Genomic DNA, 21261 nt, shown 5'->3' on the forward strand with positions numbered 1-21261 from the left:
AGGTTACACATATCAAAAACACACAAACATTAATAAAGGGCACTTGGACATAGGCTTAACATTATCAAACTTCCTCTACAAATGATGGTAGGTGGGAGGGATTACTCCCCAAAGAAATATCTTCTGTCCTGTTAACATTTATGGAGATCTTGTATGCAAAGGCATGAGGGACCAGTGTTCCTTCATTTCACCCTGCACAGAAGAATGAGTTTGCAGGTGAAAATAGACACTATCCCTGGCTTAGGTTTTTCCTGGTTATTCCTGCTGTTAAATGGTGACATTCTGCCTCTCACCTGTCTTAGGTATCATTTCACTTTTTTAAAAGATGATTAAAAAATGGTAGAAGAGAGGATGAGGAGATGGGGGCAAAACAACTCTTTAAAACAAATTAAAAATACAAAAACCGAGCCGGGAGGTGGTGGCACACGCCTTTAATCCCAGCACTTGGGAGGCAGAGCCAGGAGGATCTCTGTGAGTTTGAGGCCAGCCTAGTCTACAAAGTGAGTTCCAGGAAAGGCACAAAGCTAAACAGAGAAACCCTGTCTCAAAAAACCAAAAAAAAAAAAAATACAAAAACTGGATGGAATACAATATTCATGATAGAAACTGGCTGAAAATACCACATGCTAACAGACAATATGATACACAAGTGGGGTGGGAGTAAACAGGAAAGGGCAGAGGCCACAGGCCTACACCAGGAGCCTTTCAATAGACTGCTAGATGGACTGGATCTGCTGCTTTAGCTGGGACCTTTCTTTGATGGTAATCAAACAGGCAAAGACAGGTCTGGAGACCCCACAGGCCTGTCCCAGGGCCTACTTGGAGCACACAAATACATAGGGGACATACTTGTCTTCACATAGCAGTGGGAGGTGCAGGATGATCTCCAAGGGCTCAGTGTCTGCTGCCATCACAATGAACTCAGAGATGCCCCTGTTGAGGGTTTTGGTGGCTTCGTTGGCTCCTTTCCGAAGCTGCTTGTAGTTACATGACTGAGGTCCAGCAGCTTTTGGTGAGGTGGGCATCTGCGAGGGGATAGGCCTCTGTCATGGCTGCAGTGCGCCTGAGTCGCCGCGATTCGAGAACAGCCCACCTCAGACAGGCCCGAAACGCGGCACAGAAAGAGGAGCAGAAATCACTGCCTGTGCGGGAGGAAGCAGAAGTCAATTCCTGAAATGTTAATAATTCCTAAGAATAGAATAGTGGGAGATCTCAACAACACCCCACTTTCACCACTGGACAGATCTCCCAAATTGAAACTTAACAGAGAAATAAAAGACTTAACTGATGTCATGACCCAATTGGACCTAATAGATATCTACAGAACATTCCATCCTAACAAGAAAGAATATACCTTCTTCTCAGCACCCCATGGAACCTTCTCTAAAACTGACCACATACTTGGCCACAAAGCAAATCTCAACAGATACAAAACAATTAGAATAACCTCCTGTGTTCTATCAGACCACCATGGTTTAAAGTTAGATTTCAACAACAAAAACTACAGAAAACCTACAATCTCATGGAAACTGAATAATGCTCAACTGAATCACCAATGGGTTAAGGAAGAAATAAAGAAAGAAATTAAAGTCTTCCTAGAGATCAATGAAAATGAAGACACCACATACCCAAACTTATGGGACACTATGAAAGCAGTGCTAAGAGGGAAATTCATAGCACTAAATGCCCACATAAAGAAGTTGGAGAAATCCCACACTAGTGACTTAACAGTACACCTGAAAGCTCTAGAACAAGAAGAAGCAAAGTCTCCCAGGAAGAATAGACGCCAGGAAATTATCAAAGTGAGAGGTGAAATTAATAAATTAGAAACTAAGAGAATAATACAAAAAATTAATGAAACAAAGAGTTGGTTCTTTGAGAAAATCAACAAGATAGACAAGCCCTTATCCAAACTAACCAAAAGACAGAGAGAGAGAATCCAAATCAACAAAATCAGAAATGAAAAGGGGGACATAACAACAGACATTGAGGAAATCCAGAGAATTATAAGGTCATATTTCAAAAAACTCTACTCCACAAAACTAGAAAACCTAAAAGAAATGGACATCTTTCTGGATAAGTACCACATACCTAAGTTAAATCAAGACCAGATAAACTATTTAAATAGCCCAATAACACCTAAGGAAATAGAAACAGTCATTAAAAGTCTCCCAACCAAAAAAAGCCCAGGACCAGATGGTTTCAGCGCAGAATTCTACCAGATCTTCAAAGAAGAGTTAATACCAATATTCTCTAAATTGTTCCACATAATAGAAACAGAAGGAACATTACCAAACTCCTTCTATGAGGCTACAATTACCCTGATTCTTAAACCAAACAAGGACACAACAAAGAAAGAGAACTACAGACCGATCTCCCTCATGAACATTGATACAAAAATACTCAATAAAATATTGGCAAACAGACTCCAAGAACACAACAGAACAATTATCCACCATGATCAAGCAGGCTTCATCCCAGGGATGCAAGGGTGGTTCAACATACGAAAGTCCATCAACGTAATACACCATATAAACAAACTCAAAGAAAAAAAACCACATGATCATCTCACTAGATGCAGAAAAGGCATTTGACAAAATCCAACACCCCTTCATGATAAAAAGTCTTGGAGCGATCAGGAATACGGGGAACATACCTAAACATAATAAAGGCAATATATAGCAAATCAACAGCCAACATCAAATTAAATGGAGAGAAACTCAAAGCAATTCCACTAAAATCAGGAACGAGGCAAGGCTGTCCACTCTCCTCATACTTATTCAATATAGTACTTGAAGTTCTAGCCAGAGCAATAAGACAACATAAGGAGATTAAGGGGATACAAATTGGAAAGGAAGAAGTCAAGCTTTCCCTATTTGCAGATGACATTATAGTATACTTGAGTGACCACAAAGATTCCACCCAGGAATTGATAAAGCTTATAAACACCTTCAGCAACATAGCAGGATACAAGATCAACTCAAAAAAATCAGTAGCCCTCCTATATACAATGGACAAAGAAGCTGAGAAGACAATTATAGATACATCACCCTTTACAATAGCCAAAAATGACATAAAATACCTTGGGGTAACACTAACCAAGCAAGTGAAGGACCTATATGACAAGAACTTTAAATCCCTGAAAAAAGAAATTGAAGAAGATGTCAGAAAATGGAAAGATCTCCATGCTCATGGATAGGCAGGGTTAACATAGTAAAAATGGCAATCTTACCAAAAGCAATTTACAGAATCAGTGCAATCCCCATCAAAATACCAACACAATTCTTCACAGACCTGGAAAGAATAATACTCAACTTCATATGGAAAAACAAAAAACCCAGGACAGCTAAAAGAAACCTGTACAATAAAACAACTTCTGGAGGCATCACAATCCCTGACTTCAAGTTCTACTATAGAGCTACAGTAATAAAAACAGCTTGGTATTGGCATAAAAACCGACATGTGGACCAATGGAATCGAATTGAAGACCCTGACATTAACCCACACACCTATGGACATATAATTTTTGACAAAGAAGCCAAAAGTGTACAATGGAAAAAAGAAAGCATCTTCAACAAATGGTGCTGGCATAACTGAATATCAACGTGTAGAAGGCTGCAAATAGTTCCATATCTGTCACCGTGCACAAAACTTAAGTCCAAGTGGATCAAAGACCTCAACATAAATCCAGCTACTCTGAACCTGCTAGAAGAGAAAGTAGGAAGTAGTCTTGAACGCATTGGCATAGGAGATCAATTCCTAAATATAACACCAGTAGCGCAGGCACTGAGACAATCAATCAATCAATGGGACCTCTTGAAACTGAGAAGCTTTTGTAGAGCAAAGGATATGGTCAACAAGGCAAAGCGACAGCCTACCGAATGGGAAAAGATCTTCACCAACCCCACATCTGACAGAGGACTGATATCTAGAATATATAAGGAACTCAAGAAATTAGACATCAAAACGACCAACAGTCCAATTGAGAAATGGGCTTTAGAACTAAACAGAGAATTCTCAACAGAGGAAACCCAAATGGCTGAAAGATATTTAAGGAATTGCTCAACATCCCTAATCATCAGGGAAATGCAAATCAAAACAACTCTGAGATACCACCTTACGCCTGTCAGAGTGGCTAAGATCAAAAACACTGAAGACACTTTATGCTGGAGAGATTGTGGAACTAGGGGAACTCTCCTCCACTGCTGGTGGGAATGCAAGCTTGTACAACCACTTTGGAAATCAATATGGCGCTTTCTTAGAAAATTGGGAATCAATCTCCCCCAAGATCCAGCTATACCACTCCTGGGCATATACCCAAGAAATGATCAATCATACCACAAGAGCACTTGCTCAGCTATGTTCATATCAGCATTGTTTGTAATAGCCAAAACCTGGAAACAACCTAGATGCCCTTCAACTGAAGAATGGATAAATAAATTGTGGCACATATACACAATGGAATACTACTCAGCAAAGAAAAAACAATGACATCATACGGTTTGCAGACAAATGGATCGATCTAGAAAAAATCATCCTGAGTGAGGTGACCCAGACTCAGAAAGACAAATATGGTATGTACTCACTCATAGGAAGATGCTAGATGTGGAACAAGGATGACTGGACTGCTACTGACACCACCAGTGAGGCTACCTGGAAAACGGGACCCTAAAAACGACACGGAGAAATGGATGAGATCTACATGAACAGCCTGGTCATGAGTGGGAACAATGAAGGGCGACGGTCGAGGGAAAGAGAGTGGGAGATCCTAGCTGGATCAAGAACAGAGAGGGAGAACAAGGAATAGGAAACCATGGTAAATGAAGACCACATGAGAAGGGGAGGAAGCAGAGAGCTAGGGAGGCCCACGGAGATCCACAAAAATACCCCCACAAAAGACTGCTGGCAATGGTCGAGAGACGGCAGGAACTGACCTACTCTGGTGATGGGATGGCCAGACACCCTGTTAGTTGTGCCATAAACCCCATCCAAGGAAGGTCTAAGGAATCTGGATGCAGACATCCATGGCTGGGCCCCTGGTGGAGCACTGGGAGTCTAATTAGTGAGAAAGAAGAGGGTTTATATGAGCGAGAATTGTTGAAGCCAATGTTGGATAAAGCACAGGGACAAATAACCAAATGAATGGAAGCACAGGATCTATGAACCAAAGGCTGAGGGGCCCCCAACTGGATCAGGCCCCCTGAACGGGTGAGACAGTCATTTGGCTTGATCTGTTTGGGAGGCAGCTGTGTGTTGGTGCTGGGTCCTGGGCTTGTTGCATGAGTTGGCTGTTTGAATCCTGGGACTTATGCAGTGACGCTTGGCTCAGTCTGGGAGGGGGGGACTGGAACTGGCGGGACTGAGTCTACCAGGTCGATCTCGGTCCTCGGGGGAGACCGTTATCTGGAGGAGGTGGGAATGGGGGGTGGGGTGGGGGGGAGGGGGAGGGGGGCGAGAGTGGGAGAACAGGGGAATCTGTGGCTATTATGTTGAACTGAATGATGTTGTAAAATAAATTTACTAAATAATAATAATAATAATAATAATAATAATAATAATAATAATAATTCCTAAGAATAGGATGTATCTTCCCAGACTCTCAAAGAGCAACTTGGCAGGAATTTGAAAACACAGGCAACTTTTTTTTTCCACTGTAACTTATCATTGTTGATAATCAAAATTACTTTAAAAAAAGAAATAAATGCTCAGTATACTATTGAATTTAATATGAATAATATATGAACATGAGTTATTAAATGTAGTTAAAGATTTTGACTAGATGAATAGACAAATCCAACTGCTACATATATACATAAAATGATTTCTGGTATTACCAGTATTTGGATGGTGTTGAAATTTTTTTACTTCATTATATGTTAATTTTGATATATTTTTATCAGACAATTATTTAAATTGAGACTTTAGAGAAATAGTCCATATTGAAAATTAATACTGGTGATATTGTTAGAAACATAGAAGTGACAGTTAAAATAATAGACGTATATTTTCATGTACTCTTGAGTATAGTCAAAGATGAGAAGATCTCTAAGTATGAGATATGGATATTTGCAATATTAACAGTATATAGAAAAGAGGGCCCAAGGAAGAAGAAAGATGGTAAAATAGCCAAAGGGGGAATGGATATAAGTATTACCATAGGTCATGATTTTTATGTAAAGAAACCATAAAAATGAAAAAAAGTGACATGATTGAAAAGTGAATAAAGGGGACAGAGAGTATCTTGGTGGCATAACCATAGCAGATCTTTCAGAAGAGCGTTGATAAGATCATACTTGAAAATAATCTGAAAATAATAAGAGAAATGTATATCAGCAGGTATGAGTAACTGAAGAAGACTGACTTTACAGGGCAGCAGAGGTAAGTAAGTTCACTACTACATATTTTATGGGCTTGCTGTGAAACTCCACTGAGTTATCACATTTGAAAGAGGGCTATAGAGTATCAAGCATTAATTATCAATGTATCATCTTATGTTTTTTAAATTATAATGAAGCAATTTTTACCTCAAAAATCAATCTATGTGGATGTAAAACACCTCGTTGTTAATGAATAATCTTATTTCCAAATTACCTCACAGTAATGCTAGTTCAATCTTCTGCTTATTAAATCATTGTATTTTGGTGGCTGGAGAGATGATTCAGCAGTTAAGAGCATTGTCTGTTAATGCAGAGGGCCTGGGTTCTGTTTGAATCTCCCACACAGCAGCTCACAACTATCTGTAAGTCCAATCCCAGGGGACTGGACACACTCTTATGAAAAATACCATGCACACATGTGGCACGGAGACAAACAAGCAGGCAAAACACCCATATACTTAAAATTAAAATAAATATTATTTTAAATGAAAAAAATCTTTGAAAACAGCAGTAGCATCAAAAAGATTGTAGTCTTTTATATATGTATTTACCTTCTCAACTAGTCTTGTTCTCCTTACAGGGAGAATTAAAGTTAGGTCATATACTTACCATTACTGCCTTGCACATGATCAGGTATTAAGAATTTCTACAATAACTATTTACTGAATAAATTAGTGAATGATGTAGTGAATATTATTGCAAATATGACTAAAAGGATGAAGACTAAGTAGGCACCTTAGTATCATACTGAAGTTTTATAGTGTGTGGTGATGTTTTATTTGTGCTAAAATGTGATTTTATTTGTTTTGTTTTGTTTTTTTTTTTTTGGTTTTTCGAGACAGGGTTTCTCTGTGTAGCTTTGCGCCTTTCCTGGAACTCACTTGGTAGCCCAGGCTGGCCTCGAACTCACAAAGATCCGCCTGCCTCTGCCTCCCGAGTGCTGGGATTAAAGGCGTGTGCCACCACCGCCCGGCTTTATTTGTATGTTAATAAATAAAGTTTGCCTATAGATCAGAGTTCATAGCGAGCCAGGAACAGAAGTCAGGTATTGGTAGCCCATGCCCTTAATCCAATCACATGGCAGGCAGAGTCTCTGTGTAGTTAAGGACACAGGCAAGCATGGTGACACGAGCCTTTAATCCCAGTACCAACCATAGAGACCTGGAGGTCTGTATAGACAGTCAGTGACGAGGATATCATGTGGCTGGGCTTACAGCCAATGAGAAGGCAGAACAGGAAAGCAATAAAAGTGCAAGTTAGACAGGAAGAAGTGCTCTTGTGTGGGAAACTACGGCTTGACTGTCAGTGGCTCTTTGCTAATTCTCTGATCTCTTTGGCTATTATCCCTGTATTTGGCTCTGTGTTTCTTATTTACTAAGATTGTTTAGTATTTCAACTACAATAGTGCTTTTGTTTTCTGTGATGATATTGGATGACTGTTGGCATCTTAAACAGCTTGCCAATAAAACCAAAATATGCTTGCACAGTTTTTGTTTGTAATAATCTCAGATGAACATGCAATAAATAGTGCCACTCCAAATCAATGAAACTTGCCACAGCAAAAATTACACTGCCCTTTCCTTGTATAACACAAAGTAAGTTCAACTAAACTTTAAGGAAATACACTATTGTATCCAGATATAATGTCAGACTTCTGATCAAAACATTATACAGTTGCCACTGCTATTTCTACTTGAATTCCTTTTCCAGTAGTAAACACAATAAAATATGGTACCGTTGGAATATTGGTTGTGATTTGAGATAATATTTGTATGATGGATTTGGCTATGCCCCATATCTATCAACCCAACTATTAAAATTTATTGATTAATACTGAAAGTAGTGATATTTTAACCATTTAAACTACAGAATCATTCAATTTTGAGAAAATTTTATAAGCATTAATTTTAATAATTTTCAGTGTGTTTATAAGTGGCTAATGCCAACTACATAGTTCTTTTCTTTTGTTTTGGCAAATAGTTACTTCATCTCATATGAATACCTGGAAATAATTTATTCGTAGGCTGGTAAGAAAATTTCATTTTCTCTACATGAAAGTGAGAGATAAGCTGCTATACATTTCTTTTCAACACCAAATTGAAAATCATGGCCAATTTTTCTGTGTGTCATTTTCAGAGTCACCTCTAACTACATGTCCCTAGTTTACTTACCATGTATCAATTATTTACCCTAAGGAACAAATCCACTAGCCAAAAATCCATATTTTCTCTTAAGCTTTGGAAATGTTTTCTGTGATTATGGCAGTAGGTATTACCTCAAAATTTTGTTTCTTTATATCTCTTGAATATGCCAACTGGGAAAGGGCAGTCAGGTCTATTGAAGAGAGGATTACAAATGAACTCAATTGCTTCAGAAAAGATGGTGAGAAGAGAGTGTAAAGGAGTATGCATCAAATAGAAGTAACTTTAATTTGGTAATTGGTAAAACCAGGTGATATGTACATATCAATTTTTCCTACCCTTTTATGTGCTTGAAATTTCAAACAATGTTATTTTCTAAACATGTAACCTGTAAAGTACAATATGCATGTTGATATGTGTTTGAGCACTTATAATTTTCCAGATCTTGTGGGCACCAAGGAAAGCTAAATAAGTGAATATATCTAATCCAGAAGAGATAACAGCATTGCAGGTTTAATTTTAAAAAGACCTCAAAACTGCTGGTGGGAGGATTAATAAAGATCACTGCATAGTAGTATCTCCATCATATACAAAATGATTTAGCTGCTCATTCATCATCACCTACACACATGTATCTCTAACACACACACACACACACACACACACACACACATATAAACACACACACTCATATACATGTACACTCTTGCATCTTCCTCACAGTAAGTTGTACCAAGATTTGAGGAAAAGAGAACATGTAATCTGAAATCAAATGACTATTAGTGACCTTTTATTTGGCCTGTAATAAAAATTTACAATTGTAGAATTTTTTATTCTTATAAGGAAAAATAAAAATCAGATTTTAAAAAATAAATTATAAAACTATTGAATTTAGCAGTTATTATAGAGTTTATCTCATTTAAGGGACACAATAAGTGTTCATTAACTTGTTATTGCCATAACAGAGGCTCAAAACTGACTTTCATGATTTAATACACCAGGTGCTCTGTACCATCAGGATCCTGCTGCATCTCAAGGGCAAAAGCAATGAAGCACGGAATACACCTCTGAAACCATGACCCATGGGATGATCTTTATACCTTTATTTATGTAGGGTGTTTTGTCTCCGCCATGGACATGAACACAAATATACACAATTACAATTATTTCATTAGTAGAACGAATCTAAGGCAAAGAAACACACTATAAGAAACACAAATAGCCATACAGTTTTATGTGTGCTTTGCTCTTTTTAAATCCAGCATAAATCCACAATATTAACGTATTTGATTAAAAAATGAAGACAACCTAGTTCTCATAGTGGACATATATGTCATGGAAGTAAGATAATGTTTCCCGAACGCAAGAGAATCAAATAACCTCTAATTACTCAAGTAACTTATGTGTTCTTTATATCCCCCAAATAAGTTAAAATCCCATCTAAAGTAGAAAATATGAAATCCAACAAATAATACTATTGTTATTATTCATGGTATTTTTCTTATTGTTTTTAATAACCTGAAAACACACCTTGTTCAGTTTCAATCTGTACTTATGTTCTGAAAATGTTTGATTTGAATTTAGTAGACTGTGCTTTCAAACAATACACAAATCAATTGATTAAAAATGTCCTCTTCCAACTAATTCCAAGCCAAATCTTCACAAAACAATAAAATCTTATCAGCTTCTTCCCAGCATAACCATAATTAGAACCACTATCTTTAAAGCACTTCATTTTCTTCTTGTGGAAAATTTTATCTATTATTTAAACATATACACAAATAATATATGTTGCAAACATGCTTTCAGCAACAACAACTGAAAGAGTGTTTTCAAATGTGTAAAGAAAGAATAAATACACGTTAACAAAAAGTAAAAAATAAAATAAAATGAGCTTTAGACAAGATGATGATCAACTTGAAAGTATCAGAAATTCCAGTACACATACAATTGTGCTTATAGAAGATCAAATAACCATAAAATATAAAATAATGTGTTTTTCAGGGAAAAAAAGCATGATTTTCTTTTTAAAATGTGCCAATGTCTCTTTTACAATAAACTCTAGAACAAAAACTCCAAAGATAATATTGTGTATCTAAGGCAGAACATATTATAACACGGTGAAAGTTCTGCATTGGTAAACAGTTCCTTTGTATCCAATATTACAGAACTGAAGCAGCATTTAGATAGCCAGGTTACAATTTCATACAATCCAATGTAATAAACCAGCTTTATTAAAAACACAGCAATCTTCTTTAGCACTTTTAATTTCCATGACAAAAATGTGTTCCACCCACTAGCCTACCCCAACTACTGATGTCATGACATTGAAAGGGAAAGAGATACAGGTAACTTTTTATGAATGTAGAAAAGCTAAATCAAGCACACAACTTCATGCACTCTTGTACCAAATACTGATTAACTTATAAAGGATTTCTCACTATGTAATGTTCTCTGATGTAACATTTCAGTCAATTCCTGTCTCCCATAAATAAAGCTGTTTTTCTTTAGAAGTGTATGCATTCTTTTTCTCAGTTTTCATGAGCATGTATTGTATATTGAGCATACCCCCGCTAAGCCTCTCTACTTTTTGTCCTCACATACCTGTTTATTAGCTCCCTGTAGATGCCTGGACAATTGCCCTTTTACATTTATCTGACAAAGTTCTTGACCATAATATTCTTGTTTTGATTTGTTTCTTTTTATTTTATAATTATAATATAATTACAGAATTTGCCCCTTTCTTTCATATATCTAATTCCTCCCATATATCCTTCTCTGCATCTTTTTCACCAATTGTTATTGCATGCATGTATGTGTATGTATATACATACATATCCCTAAACATAATTTGTTCAGTTTGTATAATGTTACTTGTTTACCATCTCGGGTGACAATTTTTAATGTATTTTTGGCCCTCATCTTCCTCGGCTGTTTTGCACTGGATTTCAAACCATCTAGTCCCCCTACCCACCATGTATGGCACATTTATGATAGATCATTTTTTGGATCTTGATTATATGTGACAATATTTAAATAATATTTACAACATTATTCAATTATATTTCATTTCCTTTTTTGTGAGTACTTTGAAGTCATTGTGATCATTCATGTTGCCCTTTCCAGCTAGTGGTCAGTAGTGTTTAGTGAGGTGTTTAGGTGTCTTGTCTTATACTATTTTAAACAGCATAGTCATTTTTAGCCATTATCTTTTCATATTTTTTTCTGTGCAATTCTCTCCACTCCATTGCAACACATGCATGCATTTGTTTATATTTACTGGAGTTATATATTATATATTATAATTTGAAGAGCTTTGATTTTTTTTTCTTTAAGGTTGCTCTTTTGGAATTTGATTTATTTCTATTGCTCTTTCTTCTTTCCAATGAACCTTCTGAAATCTTCAGCAAGCTTCCAACAGAATAACTGATGAATTCCTGTTTACAGCATTTGAGGGATTTCCTAGGCTGTTTCCATACTCTGTATAGTTCTCCCAGGAACAAATTCCAAAAACCTAAGATTACCTGCTTATGTGTATCAAAGGAATGATCCCACTTCTCTGTACCAATTTTCTTTCTTTTTTACTGTTGCTAAGACAAAAATACTATAACAAACCAACCAAAGAAGAAAGGACTGTTTTTAACACACAATTCAAGTGTAGAATACATCATGATGTGAATATTGGGGTAGGAATAGCTTGGGAAAAAAGGTGACCTGAGCACTGTTATTCATTGATTTCTTTTTGTAAATTGTGGACATGATATGACCAGATGTTTCAAGCTATTCTTACCTTGATATTCCCAGAGAATTTAACAAATCTTTTATATGATGTCATTTATTTGTAATCTGTTGCATACTTAGACCTTACTTAACTTTAAAAAAAAATCTGTGGCATAACTCTTATTGAATATTTAAGACAAATGAGGCCCAATAATTTAAAGTCTGTTTGTTCACAAACTTTCTTAAGTTCTATTTTAATTTCTATCTGGATGATTACAAAGGACATTTCAATAATTTCCATAATGTATGTTTGTCTATCATGTAAGTGCTGATATGTCCAGAGATAGTTATAGAAAATTGTATGGTTGTGTTTCATAGACGATGAGACTGACAAAGATCAGTAATGTTAGATTATATTAAGTAAAAGTCACTATGAAATCTCAGCAACTTGATTAATGAGTGTATAATTCTGGTAATTTTTAAATGTACTTGGAGTTAATTACATTAGAGAACACTTCCATTGATCTCATATAATAATAAAGTCCTGGAATTAATATAATTTTTCATCAAAGGTATCATCTTAATGACAATATTTCAGAAAGTAAGCAATGAATAAATAAAGGGCTTCATGTAGTCAAGTCCTGGCTTAACAGTTACAAGATATAAGATTGATTAATCTAGTATACAAATTGATCACTTTCTTTTGATTCCAAGCAATAGATGTATTGTATAATGTTCCTATAGTAAGTTTATGGAATTTAAGTATATATTTGCAAATCACTTCATTTTTCAAAATATGAATCAAGTAACCTAAAATTTAATTGATTTTTTTAAATAATTTATCAGCAAAACTTATTTTCATAGCTACCAATACTAAGAAAGGAAAAAATTTATCTGGGGTGTAAAAAAAAATCATCCATGCAGAGTACAATTGGGAAATCTATAACGTGATTATTATTTTAAAAGGAAATAGTATTATTAGAGAAAATATTGGTGTTAATTCAATTAAATGTACTAATATTTCCAGTTTCACTTTTGACATGTAAAGTGTGTCAACATCACTTCTGTTCATCCTACAATGAAAACACTGAACAAATTTAAAACCAATAATTTCAGACAAAATCAGAGAACAGAGGTCTCAAGAAAAGCTATCATTGCAAAATCTACTATAGTAGAAGCCTTAATGAAAAACAAGTGACTATTCACTCACCTAGAAAATAATCCCTGTAATTTTTAAGCTGCAATAGTTAAATGGTAACTGACAAATTGAGGACATATGAATACTGACTGGCATTTAAAAAAATAATGCTGATAGGCATCATGGTCCTAAGAGATACCACAGAACTTTTCAAGATTTATAGGAACAGTGTCATGTTCTTTTAATATTTATTTTGATAATAACAAACTTTTGGTGGAAGCATAACGATTTTGAAATATATCCGTGGTCTCTTCTATTTCAAAAAAAAAATAACTCACTAGGATAAAAAAGATTTGGCAGTTCTTTATCCCTTCACAGGAAGAGATTTGTTTTTCTGTTCCTACTTCTTCCACTCTTCCAATCTCACCTAAAAGGGGAACAAACTAGCATAATTGAGATGGAAGAGTTAGAGGAGAATCAGGATATAGATTGAAATGATATGTTCAAGGAATGGAGAACAAGAAGAGGGAAAAAACTACATTGGTATAGAAATACGAAGGCCACTGCCCAGCAACATAAATCTATTAATAGGATAAAATACAAGGCTTGAGAATACGTCAGCTAGTAGAATGCTTACTTAGTACGCATGATACCTTTAGTTTAATCCCAAGTATTTTCATAAGCATAGTGTGGTAGAACATGCTTGTAACATGTCTACAAACCCAAACTCTAGCACTCCGGAGGTGGAGGCATGGGGATCAGAAGTCTGAAATCACTCTCCAGACCTAGAGGCAGTATACAACATGTGAGATCCTCTCCCAAAAATAACACAGAAAAAGGCTGAAGTAAAACTATAATTAGAAAATATGAACGCCCTTCAACCCCACAGTTTTCATTATAACACTGAAATATATTTGAAAGATATGGAAGATAGACTATTTTGGGGAAAGTATCTAGGAGAGAACAAAGTCATCATGGGAAATGAAAATAAGTACATAATGAAAAATCAAAATATGCAAATATATCTAAAGTGAACATTAAATACAGCCTAATTCCTACACAGATAAACTGAAATCCTCATATTAAATGTATGTTTGCTATAATGGTAATAATTCAATATAAAATTTCTGATGTTTAAGTAAATGCTATAATATACATCAAATGGAATATAATATACAATAAATGGAACAGCATGTGCACACACACACACACACACACACACAAACATACACACCACATTCCCTATACAGACATAATTTTCAGAGGCATAGGAAACATGATTTTTTTAGTATGAGACAGAGAATTTAAAATAAAAAAAACATGTTAATGCTTCTATAGGAACCCTAAGAATAACAGACATCAGAAATATTGTAACAGAAATCAAGATTACTTTGACAAGCTCACTGGTAAACATCACATGGATGATTAGAGAATCACTGAAATTCTCCAAATTTAATTGCAAAAATAATTTTACAAAGAAGTAGAAAATTCAAGAATTGTAGATTATATGTTTGTATGTATATTAGGAATTTCAGAAAGAGACTAAAGAGAACATGAGCTAGAAAAAATATTTTTAGCTAGTATACGAAAACCTTGTAAAATTAGTGACAGACACAAAGCTACAGTTCTATGAAGGTTGTGGAACTTAGGAAAAAATGAAGAACAAATAAAACTTGTACTATAAAAAGGCGTATAATATTCAGGTTATAGAAAATTAAAGATGGACTAAAATTCTGGAAAGAATGTGTTGTCAAACAGAAAGTACCAACACTTATAAAAATAAAATTGTCATAATGACATATTATTCACTTCAAAATTCTATGGGAGGTCTTAATACAGGAAAATTTATTCACATAATTTACCACAATAATAAATCAAAGAAATGAAGACAAATGGTAAATCTAACATTTAATGAATCTTATGAATTCATTTATTAAATAAACTCATTGAAAAATACATGGATATTTTACAAGAGAATTATTTTATAAAGTTTTGTAGCTTAAAGTAGAAGGAATAATTTTATTTAAAGATATATTGGAATAATTGTTCTCAAAGTTTAATGTTGATTGAAATCATCAAAGAAGTCTCACAGAATGAATTATTTAGATTGCTCTACTAATGTTTGAGTGTATGTTTCCAGGAGATATTCAGAAATATGTGGTGATATATATTGTGCATCAGAGGACAGAGCCAGCCACTAGATGAGACATAGAGGCCAGATAGTAGTGGCATATAACTTTAATCCTATCACTCCAGATGGATCTCTGTAAGTTCAAGGCCACACTGTAAACAGAGGCAGGCAGGGGTGGCACATATCTTTAATCCCAGCACTTGAAATCTCATGCCTTTGCTTGGAAAACACACACACTTTTAATCCCAGGAAGTGGCATGGCTGGGTGGAGAATGGTATATAAGGCACAAGGAGACCGGAACTAAGCAGCAGTTCAACTGAGATGCTCAGGGGTGAGGACTCAGAGGTGTTCAGTCTAAAGATTTGTGGAAACAGGATCAGCTGAGGAGTTAGTGCAGTGAGGTTGGCTGTGGCTGGCTCTGTTTCTCTGATCTTTTAGCTTTCATCCCAATATCTGGCTCCAGATTTTTTTTATTATAAGACCTTTTAAGATTCATGTTACAGAAATATGTATTTTATTAATTTTCCAAGCGATACTGTCTTAGTGGTATATTTATTTTCTTTGAGACTCTATATTAGAAGCATCACTTTCAGTTATTAGTATGAAAGACAGTTCTGTGTGGTAGTGAAGACAATAGCCTTCAAAGTCAGTTTGCTTATTGAAAATTCATATAGAGTTGTTTAGCAGTTTCATTAAACTAATCCAGAAAACTACTGAGAATAGTGTTGAGCATTTGGAACCTTTCTTAAGAAATATTATTATTGATGTCTCTTTTACTACTCTCCTTTAACATTGTTCTTTAAAATCAGTTATCTATCACAGCAAAATAAAAAGTATTAGAGATGATGAGGCAATATGAACATAAGCACTATTTGGTTATCATATTATGTTGCAGCTGTAAACAAAATAGTAAGCAGTAAACCTATTAGAAAGATTCTAGTACATGTTTAATTTCTAAATTTATACATATAAATTGACATTATATCTAAAAACAGTAATCAAAAAATAAGTATTGACATACATACTCTTTAGAAAAGGAACTAAATAAAGACAATTAGCAATTAATTTACAATAAATGTGAAGAAAAACTTGATATGTCACTTCAAATACATAATCTACACATAAATAAATAGAAATATGTGGTGGTATTGTGTTCCCCAAAATATTGTGCACACTAATAAACTTATCTGGAGTCAGAGAACAGGACAGCCGCAATATTAAACATAGAGGATAGGCAGTGGTAGCACATGCCTTTAATCCTAGCATTCCAGAGGCAGAAATCCCTCTGGATCTCTGTGGGTTCAAGGCCACATTGGAAACAGCCAGGCATGGTGACTCATGCCTTTAATCCCTGGGAGTGATGGCAGAAAGCAGAAAGATATATAAGTCATGAGGACCAGAAACTAGAAGCATTTGGCTGATTAAGCATTTAGGCTTTTGAGCAGCACAGTTCAGCTGAGATTCATTTGGGAGAGGAATCAGAGGCTTCCAGTCTGAGGAAACAGGATCAGCTGAGGAACTGGCAAGGTGAGGTAGCTGTGGCTTGTTCTGCTTCTCTGATCTTACAGCATTCACCCCAATAACTGGCCTCAGGTTTGATTTTATTAATAAAAACTTCTAAGATTCTTGCTACAGAAAGATACACCTTGTCCTTGATCAAGAAGACAGTATATTGCAAAGTTTCATTGTCCTTAATTTCTGAACTGAATTTTGCCTTAAAATGTTAATATAACTGTGAGATGTCTTTAAAAAACAGTATTAAATACTTCTATAATGAGTATGTAAGCATTTATATTTATATAGTTTACACTGAGTGTCTTAGAGTTTAATTTCTGTGAACAGACATCATGACTCTGGCAGCTCTCATAAAGGAAAGAATTTAATTGGGGCTGCATTATAGTTTGGAGGTTTAGTCCCTTATCATCATGATGAAAAGCACAGCAGCATGCAGGCACACATGGTGGTGGAGAGATAGCTGAGGGTTTTACATCTGAATCATCAGAAAGCAGGAAGAGAGAATGACACTGGACCTGGCTTGAACATTTGAAACCTCAACGCCCATTTCCAGTGGCAAACTTCCTCCAACAAGGCCACACATACTCCAAAAAGACCATAGCTCCTAATAGTGCCACTCCCTATGAGATATGGTGGTCATTTTCATTCAAACAACCACATGGAATTTTGTCATAAGGGTAATAATTCTCCCCAGAAGAACGATAGACTACCTAATAACAACCCCAGTGCCATTCATGGAAAACCTCTCTTCTAGTTGTTGGTTGTGAATGTCCAAGAGACTCTTCAAATAGTATTGATTATTGCTTTTTCTCTTGGTTGTTTTTCAAAAAGTGAATAGAAGACCTAATTTTTGGAGACATCATACTCTGAAGATACAGACATTCAAGGAATGAAGCTTGTACTCTCCTGGAAACCGCCTCTCTGGAGACTAGCTATCATAGTATCTGAAGGTGCTATGTAAGCTACCAAGGGATGAAAAAACAATCAGTAGTTCTACCCAGCTATGAAGCATATGAGCAATGATGCTGACTGGCATTACAGGATATCCTCAGTGGTATAAAGTAGGTATAATTATATTGGGTGTAACAAAAAACTTTCTAATTGGACTTAAGTCCTGTTCAATAGGAAGGAACTCATGTCTGGCAATGTAACTCTTACAAGCTAATAGTGACTAGAAAGGTCATAGGCCCTAGAGGAGCGGTTCTCAATCTGTGGGTCACAACCCATTTGGAAGTATACGGGTTGCATAACATATATTCTGCATATCAGATATTTACTGTGCAATTAATAAGAATTACAAAATTATAGTTATGAAGTAACAATGAAAATAATTTTAAGATTGATGATCACCACAACATAAGGAAATTTATTAAAGGGTTGTAGCATTAGAAAGATTGAGAACCACTGGTCTAGAGGACAGTTTACTACTGCTGCTTCATTAAATCAATCTAACTTGTGACTTCTTCTAACTATGTATCCTTATACCCACAGATAACTATAACTCTTCCAAGTCATCAAGAAAGCTTCTTTTGCAGCAAAAAGAAATTAAAGAAAGGAATCAGTGATTGTGTGTAGTGGATATCTTTCCATCTATGACTTGAAATACCAGTCCCTGGGGCATGGTCTCAGAGCTACCCTTAAGACCTGAGAGGCACTTACACTGCGTACTTCTCTCACTCCTGCAGTTGAGTGGGACTGGTTCAGGCAGCAGGAGCAGCTTGGGACAGGACCTCAGCCTTCCAGAACCCTGTGACAATTCGCCTATTCTGTTTAGTGAGTTGTCTTTTCTTATTTATCTCCTAATAAATTCCTTATAACTCTTAGGCAGACTCCCCTGGATTTCTCACTATATCTCAGGAGTGTCAAATTACAACTGATATATCTATAATACTACCTCTACCTGTAAGGCTCAGATAATACCAGAATAAAGGTGGCATAATGACTGTAAGAGCTGGAAAACCAGGACATCTGCTGTGAGATAGTGTCTTATACATATGACAGAAATATAGTACCCATGAAATTTCAGTAAGATCTGCCAATTTGGATAGGGAAAATTTCACAAGGCATCACTTATAGATGAAGATCTACAGGCAATCAATGGTTACTGAGATAGGAAGGCTCTGTTTTCGCCAGGGGTGACCCCCTGATAAGCAGTCAATCTTAAGCACACACATATATGAGCAACAATAAAAAAGTATGTAGGCTTTTTACACTAGTATGTATATGTATATGTTCTTAAAAATAATTATAGAAAAAGAGATCATGAACTTTGAGAGGATGTGGGGAAATGGAGCTGAATGGAGGAAAACAATGGGGGGATTAAATGATGCAAGTACTGTATTCATGAATAAAATCATAAAAAAATTAACAATGAAAGAAAATGTTTTGCAGATATGGCTTTTTTCATAGAATACATGCTTAGGATACACAAAACCCTGTTTTTGATGCCCAGCTTTGCAAAAAATAGGTTTAGTAATGCATGCCTATAGTCCCAGCTCAATTATGGACAACACTAATCAGACAGTGAGTTATTTAAAAGAACATAAAACAGAGTTGAAGTGGGAAGGAAGGGTTGTTGAAGGTATATGGGGGAATTTGGAGGGGTCTAGGTATAGGTTTAGAATTATTTTATTGTATACAATTATAAAATTCTCAAAAATAAGATTTTAAGAATATTAATCCATTATCTCTAGTAGTTTTTTTTTGGGGGGGGCAAGCTGCTCATGTATCAGGTTGCCATAGTGCTCTGACATAGCTGTTGCTTCAATACTAAATTCAGAATCTTTGGGTTTTTTTTTTTTTTTGGAAATGCTGGATGCACTTTGGGAATCAGTTTCTTCACAGTGATAATCCAGGTGACTGCTGTGGGCTTCACATAGTAGTCAACAGAAGTCCAAAGACATACAAGCAGAAGCTCTGTGATTACGTCTCACTTACTCTCATATGTTATACATTATCAGTTCTGCTTCAGTATTCTGAACAAAGTGACCAAAGACTGATACAAACTCAGGAAGATAGAGGAATAGACTCAATTTTTCAATGAAGCAAAAGCTTCCACAATGTGTGAAGAATTCAACAGTAGTCAGCTATCATAAGAGCAGAGCAGCAAATATGAAAGCTGAATGCTCCAATAAAATTCTTTTGGGAGAATCTGTGAAATATTTAATCATGGAATGAAGAACGTATTACTTGCCTTAGCAAAGAAATCACAGAAAGTATGAGAAAGGGAATATACTTCACTAAATTCAAAAACAAAAGTAAATACATGAGATAGGCATAGATTTGGGTAGAATTCTAGGACTATCAGAGGTCACCAATGTAGTATCATCATTGCCTTACTATACCAAGATTATGCTAGGAATTATTACATATTACAGAAGATGGGACTGCATACTGGGATGGAAATGATTTATCCAAATTTATACTGACTGATAGAGTTACATAAAGGAAGAGATAGATGCAATCCTATTTATCATAAGTGTTCAATTCCAAGAGCAGAGTAAGCATTTCTCATAATTTGCCTGTGCTGATATGAAAGAAATTAAATGTTCATAAAACCACAGTTCTTTCAATCCTTGCTTAAAGAAATAGGCAATGGGAGGTGGATCTTAGAGAAGTTCAGAGGAAGAGAGGATGAATATGATCAATATACATTGTATGTATTATATAATATTAAAAAGTATAAGTTATGATTTACAAAGTATTTTTTGTCTAATTTGATTATCAGAGCAAGTCTGTGAAACAGAGAGATTTTCTGTTCAAGTCCATTAGATGGAATTAAATGTCCTAGAAATGTGAATGTAAAGATGATAGAGAATGCTTAAGTATGAATCCAGTATTAATTCATGCCACCTTCAGGATTTTGACTTCATTTCTGCCAATCTTTAAATTTTCAGCCTTCTGGTTACCTTATTCATCTCAACAGCAGAACTATATTTTAAGAGCTTACTTTTCTGACATTAATTTTAACAGCCAGTTTGCTTGAATATTCGATTTTTATTTATTCAATTTTGACTGAAAATTCGTGTCAACAATAGTCTTAATATTCTGAAATTCTTCTTGGAAAAATAATTTCATCACCTGACAAAATTAAGAAACAGTAATTTAGATGGGTATTGATGTCCATTTCAAAATTATGTATTTAAGGTGTAAGAAGGTTAACTAAAAGTTCAATGGTATCCATACTTTGTTCTCTGCAATTAGGATTTATTTTTTAGCACATTTTTTAATTGATTTTT

The 21261-nt window shown here is 35.4% G+C and overlaps 1 pseudogene; it reads right to left on the minus strand.

Moving 5' to 3' along the window:
- Positions 1-605: 605 nt before the first annotated feature.
- The window catches only part of LOC102924398 (NHP2-like protein 1 pseudogene), a 38794-nt pseudogene continuing 18138 nt past the window's right edge, over positions 606-21261 (minus strand).

Source organism: Peromyscus maniculatus, chromosome X (assembly GCF_049852395.1).
Source record: "Peromyscus maniculatus bairdii isolate BWxNUB_F1_BW_parent chromosome X, HU_Pman_BW_mat_3.1, whole genome shotgun sequence".
In the NCBI taxonomy this organism is placed as follows: Eukaryota; Metazoa; Chordata; class Mammalia; order Rodentia; family Cricetidae; genus Peromyscus; species Peromyscus maniculatus.